The sequence below is a fragment of the Lactuca virosa genome, chromosome 4 (assembly GCF_052849685.1).
Source record: "Lactuca virosa cultivar CGN04683 chromosome 4, Lactuca_virosa_CGN04683_v6, whole genome shotgun sequence".
Taxonomy (NCBI): domain Eukaryota; kingdom Viridiplantae; phylum Streptophyta; class Magnoliopsida; order Asterales; family Asteraceae; genus Lactuca; species Lactuca virosa.
The window spans coordinates 10,020,705-10,027,986 of record NC_136429.1 but is presented as its reverse complement, the minus strand read 5'-3'; the positions used below and the strand labels follow the sequence as shown (position 1 = coordinate 10,027,986).

Genomic DNA, 7,282 nt, shown 5'->3' with positions numbered 1-7,282 from the left:
TTCACTATTTTTTTTAGAGAAACTCTCTCCTAGCGATTTCCTTAGATCCATAATGGACGATTTCATCAACAATCCCAAAAAGGAGTATATATACAGCGAAATAACAACAAAAATGATAATTTCTTGAAATTTTTTATATATAATAAGGTTATTTCGTAGTTAAACCCTATAAATTTCGTAGTCAAAATATATATAAAAAAACAAAAAAAATTCATAAAATCGCAGGTGAAACGAGAGGAAATCGCAGATGGACATAGTCCATCTGCGATTTTAGGCTGGAAAAAGGATATATATACAACGAAAAAAAAAACCATCTGCGAACGTACAAGTGGTTAAAGCACATTTGTGCTTTAGCCACTTGTATGTTCGCAGATGGCATGGCGAAATCGCAGATGGGTATAGGCTTATACCCATCTGCGATTTTAGTGGTTAAAAATGCAATTTGAGTTTTTTTTGGCTATTTTCCAGTAATTAGTGTATTAGGCTAAATTTGCAATTTTCTCTATTAATAATAGTTAAAATGGACATAAAATAAATATAATGGTTTATTTAGGCATCGAGGTAAAATACATAGTGTTTTAGAGTTGTTTTGCCCAATTTTAACACCCCGCTCCCGAGTTGTAGCAAAGAAAAGAAGAGAAAAGAAAAGAAAGTAAGGAGAGAAAAGAAGAGAAAATAAAGGAAAACAAAATTTTCATTTGTGCTCCCGAGTTCGAGAGAAATAGAAGGAAAGTTAAACATTTTGTTCTTTCTTTTCAAATCCTTCCAAATCGGAAGGAAAGTTAGGAGAGAAAGTTTTTCTTCCATTTGCTTCCACTTCCTTCCTTTAATGAAACCCGGGAGCACCAATCTCTCTTACTTTCCTCTCATTTCCGTCCGTTTCCTTTCTTTTCTCTCCTTAAGTTGATCTCGGGAGCGGGTGTAAAAGTTAATTAGCTGATATACCTGGTAAGTCATTTTCCCCTTTTACCCTCGCTCAAACAATGCAGAGAATCAGAGATGGTGCTCCAAGCTCCTGTCATTCGACGTCGTCCGATTATCTTCACCATTTCCTAAACCTCAACAACTACTTTCTTCCCCCGTTACCACCTCCGCCGCAGTCTCTTCCATTCCTCTGTCCCAAATTACTCATTCTATGATTCCTCCCAATTTTGGTTCCCTGCTATTCTCTGCCCCTTCAACATTACAAGTTACATCAAGCTCTAATAGGTCTTATTCACTTCCTGTCTCTGTAAGTTAGGGTTTATATTTTGCTCGATATTTTTGAATTTGGTATTATATTATGATACAAAATCCGATGAATTGAGGTGGGATAGCTTATGTAAAAATTTGGTTGTTACTATGAACAACAGTTTGCATTCTCTGAGATGCTTACTAGAAAAATGTAGCAAAAACGAGAATCTAATCACCCAAATCCACGCTCATGCCACAACCCTAGGTCTCTTTCGCACTCAACAAGATTTCGCGTGTAAGCTACTCAACATATACGCCAAAAAGTTAAACAATCCAACCAAAGCTCAGGGGATCTTTGATCAGATTCATAACCCAGATATAGTTTCATGGACTTGTCTCATGTCTCTTTACTTGCAAAACCAACAACCCTTCAAAACGCTCTCTTTATTTTCTAACATGATCGTGTCAACTGGGTTGAACCCAGATGGGCATTGCATCGTGGCTGCACTTTCAGCTTGTGGCTCTGCTAAGAATCTGGTGGTTGGGAAGATAGTTCATGGGATGGTGTTGAGATATGAGTTGGGTGGTGAAGAACCCATTGTTTCCAATGCTTTGATTGATCTCTACAGTCGAAATGGTCAAATAGGTTTAGCCAGGAGAGTGTTTGAATCCATGGTTGTCAAAGACGTTGCTTCCTGGACAAGTTTGCTAAATGGCCATATCATATGTGGTGATATTGTTTCTGCTGGCCAAGTGTTCGATGAAATGCCTGTGAGAAATGTCATCTCTTGGACTGCCATGATAGTGGGCTATGTCCGAAGCAAAAACGTTATCCATGGATTAAAACTGTTTAGGGAGATGAGAAGTGATTACATTTATCCTACTTCAATCACAATAGTAGCTGTTCTTTCCGGTTGTGCAGATGTTGGTGCCCTTGATTTTGGTGGATCATTGCATGGATACATTAACAAGATATCAAATCTTGTCACTGATGTCTCAGTGAACAATGCTTTGATAGATATGTATTGTAAAGGGGGAAACCTCGAATTGGCCACAAGGGTATTCATGAAAATGTATAAAAAAGATGTCTTTTCTTGGACAAGTATGATTTCAGGATTAGCTCTTCATGGGAAAGGAAGATTAACACTTAAAGTGTTTAATGATATGGTATCAAGTGGAATGACCCCAAATGATGTTACATTTTTATCAGTTCTATCAGCTTGTGGTCATGGAGGACTAATTAAGGAAGGAATGTCTCTTTTTACCAAAATGGTTCATGATTATGGTTTAAAACCAACAATGAAACACTATGGTTGTATGGTGGATCTTGTTTGTAGGGCAGGGGATTTAAAAGAAGCACTCAGGTTGATTGAGATGATGCCTTTTGAACCAGATGCTGTTATCTGGAGATCTGTTTTGAGTGGTTGTATGATGAAAAGAGATGTAGGGTTAGCTGAAATTGTAGCAAAGAAAATAGTGGAATTAGAACCTTATGATGATGGAGTGTATATTCTTGTTTGGAATTTATATCGGTTAACAAACAAGTGGGAAGATGCATTAAAGACAAGAAAGGTTATGAGAAGTCAAAAGATTAAGAAACAGCCTGGGTGTAGTTGGATTGAGATTAATGGTTTTGTTCATGAATTTACTGCAGAGACCACAATTCATTATGAGTTTATGCATACTATTTTACATGTTTTAGGTGAACAACAAACAGTCTGAGATAATATAAATGCTTACACTTATGAATTAAACTAATTTGTCATGAATTCATGTATCATTTTCAACAAATTCAACTTATATAATATAGCAAGATTACTTGTAACTTGTAACTTACAGTTTGAAACATTTGCAGCAAGAAAAGGTCAATGTTCAAGATTTAAAATTGGCATTAGAATACTGAATACCTAACTTCAAGAATCAAGATCAAGAAGAAAAAATTATGCTACACATTATAGAAAAGGGGTAATAAACTATTGGGCATCTATTTAGTAGAGGGGTATTTTAGGTATTTACTTACTGTATTTTGTTATAGCAGATTGCTTAGGAAGAAGGATAGGATCAATCTGGTAGTTATACCTTTGGGATAGGCTAGGCTGTCAAAATCTGTAGCAAATCTTTAGGGCTGTTTATTTGGTGTTTTGATTTTTGAGTGATTTCAATCAAATCAATACATGAAAACTTTTGTATATCTATCTATCTGTTGTTGTTTGTTGATTTTATCCTATAAGTCTAGTTCATAGCAAATTATATGTTTGAGTTAGTGCAACTCAAAAAGTGAAACATGTATCTACTAGGCCTACAATTCATGCCTTGACCTTGAGATTGAGATTTGAGTTTGTTTTACAAAATTAGCTAATATATTTCGATTTGTATATACATTTGGTCACTGAGTTTTTTTTTTCGTCCATATTTACCCTTTCAACTTGTTAAACTGTATACATTCAGTCCTTATGACCGGCTACTCCAGGTTACCCGGTAAAAATGACTTAATAGGGTAATATATTTCTCACTTTGTACACATTTAGTCCTTAATATTTTTGTACACATTTAGTCCTTTTTTTTTTTTTTTGCAAAATAAGTCATTTTTTTGTACTCATTCAGTACTTATGAATGATTTTAGTTTTTTCTCACAAAATCTTACGTGGGACATTCATTAATGAGGTGTATGGAGCTTTTGATGCTTATATCCATCGCGATCTCGACTGCTTGGTTGCTTATGTCATGTGTTCTGAACGTCATAACTTCTTCATATAATCTCGGATTTTAACGATCTTTATATCCATGCGTTCGTATTTTAGTCTACTACAACTTTCATTTAGATTACTCCCATTAAAAAATAATATATTTTTACTTACGATTTTTATATCCATACGCGATGACGGATTTAGTATGGTCCCGATGTTGCACCGACAACACCTGTTTTTTCTGTTCGCAGTGGAAAATTTTTCGCTTTTTTTTTACGTTTATACCTATTTTCCATGTATCGGCAACACCTATTTCATCTCGGCAACACCCTGTCTATACGTTTTTTATGAATGCATGTATGTATGTTTTTTTTATAAAATCGTTAGTAAAAATATATTACATTTTAACGAGAGTAATCTTAATGAAAGTTGTAGTAGACTCAAAAAATGAACACGTGGATAAAGATCATTAAAATCTGATATCGTATGAAGAAGTTACGATGTTCAAAATACAAGACCTAAGCCAAATCACAAGACTTACGCAACCAAGCAGTCGAGATCGCATTGGACATAAGCATCAACTACCCCAAGCACCTCATCAATGATTGTCTCACGTAAGATGTCGTGAAAAAAACCTAAAGAAATCATTCATAAGTACTGAATGAGTACAAAAAAAGGACTTATTTTGAAACAAAAAAAAAATGTTAAGGACTAAATATGTACAAAAATATTAAGGACTAAATGTGTACAAAATGAAAAATATATTACCCTATCAAGTCATTTTTCCCGGCTAACCTGGAGTAACAAGTCATAAGGACTAAATGTGTACAGTTTAACAAGTTTAAGGGGTAAATGTGGACGGAAAAAAAACTCAGTGACCAAATGTGTACAAATCGAATAATATGTTACCCTTTTAAGTCATTATCCCTTAATAATAAAACATACATTATTTACACTTGACCCCCTTTAGAATGTTGCCATCTAATTATTTTTGCCATTGTTTTTTTTGGTTATAATGTTAGTAGTTTTTACTTTATAATCAGATATTTATTTAATTTATAATATTATTTTTTGATTTTTTTTGTTCTTTTGTATCATACAAACGCTCAATTTAAATTAGAGGATAAATTGTTTACTTTTAAAGTTATTGATTGAGAATTTGAGCTAGTTATCGTTTGTCTAAATGGTAAATTAGTGCCATATGTTTTATTTTGGTAAGTGCGTAATGAAAGGTTTCATTGGAAGTCTTGCATTCCTTCTTTTCTTGCTTACATTGCTTAAATAAATTAGATATAGATTGTTTAGAAGATATAGGAACATGACATTGCTTTATAGGAACATGACATTGCTTAACATTTGAACTTAATATTTTAAAATACCAAGTTACCCGTCAGGCCATAAGGGGCGTGCTTAGTATGGACCACAAATCGTACCATATATATATATATATATATATATATATATATATATATATATATATATATATATATATATATATATATATATATATATATGTGTGTGGGGACCACAAATCATACTATATATATATGTGTGTGTGTGTGCGCGCGCGCGCGTGCGTGTGTGTGCTCATCAGCATCCCATATGGCTGCTGATTGTTGCAAATTTCGAAAATAAAAAAAAATTTGTCAAATTTTTTTTTGAGCCTAGATATGGCTTAGACACACTGTTTTAAGAAAATTGATGTTTTTGGTGTTGAAAAATGATGAGTTGATTATGAGTTCGCAAGTTTAGTTTATAGTCTGTACATGATTTCGTTTGAAAACGAATCGGAATGAGGTTTTTTTCAAAGTGTAGTTTATAGTTTATACATGATTGTAGACTATATTTTTGTCATTTTGATTTCATATTCATTGACTTGCAGTCCCCCAAAGTTGTGATATTAAAGTTAAAAATTTTCTATTTTTCAGTTTTTTTTTTTTTTTTTTTTTCAATGAGTTTTAAAACGCGCATATCTAAATCATTTGAAGTCAGATTAGTATGCAATTTTTTCCAACGTGTAATTTAGAGTTTGTACATGTTCTTAGACTATAATTTCGTCATTTTTGGTTTCATATTCATTGACTTACAGTCCACATGTAGTTTAGAGTTTGTACATGATTTTAAACTATAATTCTGTCATTTTTGATTTAATATTCAACGGCGTATAGTCCCCCGAAGTTGGGATATTAAAGCTGAAAATTTTCAAAGTTCAACCCACTAAGTAATTACCAAAAAATTCCTATTTGGTAATTACTAATTTTTAGCCACTAATTTTGATGAGAATAATTATCAGATTTGAGAATGTAAGAACAATTTTTAGCCACTAATTTTACAAGATGACAAACTTGTAAATATATGAAAGTTCATATCGAAACATGAAAAATATAGTGTTTACAACAAGCCTTTTAGTTGTTGGGGTTGTTTGATTCGTGGAACATGGTGGTTTTGCAATGGAAAAGAAAATTTTCCCATTTGTTTGGTTAATAAGTGGATTTTTTAATTCTATTGATTAGTTCATAGTTATATACATAGTCACATGGTTCGCTAAATTGGCCACAAACCATGAACTGGAACGATTCAAACTGGATCGCGGTACAAAAGCGTACAAATCGCCGGTGGTTCGCGATCTGGATCGCTATGGAAGGCGTACAAAATTTTGTGCCAAAATTCGATGGTTTGATGTACCATTTATTCATGGTTCGCAAATTAAATGGTGTTGGAACACGAACTAGACATCGAACCTGAGATTCCTCGTTCGATTTCCATTAATTAGTAACTTTAATTTTCGCTTTTCACATAAGCATTAATAGTTATGACTTCCATTTTCACATAACATTAATACTTCACTTCATACTAATAGTCATTAGACTTAATTTCTTATTTGGAACTTTAGTTTTACTCACTATATATACCGATTTCTATCATCCTCATCAAAAGATCCTAATTTTCGCTTTATGTTCTAAATTATTTTGAATTTTTTACTATGGTGTTTTGTCATATGGGTTATGTATTAAAGTATTTTCACTGAATATTGAATATTTGATTATTAATATCGGTATTATTTTTTGGAATTAATATAATTTATTTTTTATATGGTGCATCATACCACTATAATTGGTACATCGTACCCGAGCGAACCAAAATGAGCCTACCCCCTCGTACCGGATTTTAGAGACCTAGCAAACTGCGAACCGCGAACCCGTTCACGTACCGGAGCGAACCCAATTCCATGTGACTGGTTATATAATGTTTAACCATTTTTTAAATTTTTTTATCTAGTTTTCTTTAAATTTTTTGAGGAAAAGAAGGTATTGTGAAACTTTCTTGTTTGAGTCTTTTACCTAATTGACCCCACCGTTTTCTATCGGTGATGAAGTGAAGGTATATTATACTTTGTTTATATTGTTTTATTGGTTTATAGA

At 33.0% G+C, this 7,282-nt stretch overlaps 1 pseudogene; it reads left to right on the top strand.

Moving 5' to 3' along the window:
• Positions 1-961: 961 nt before the first annotated feature.
• LOC145169305 (pentatricopeptide repeat-containing protein At2g13600 pseudogene) lies at positions 962-3,362 on the top strand (annotated as a pseudogene).
• The last annotated feature ends 3,920 nt before the right edge of the window (positions 3,363-7,282 follow it).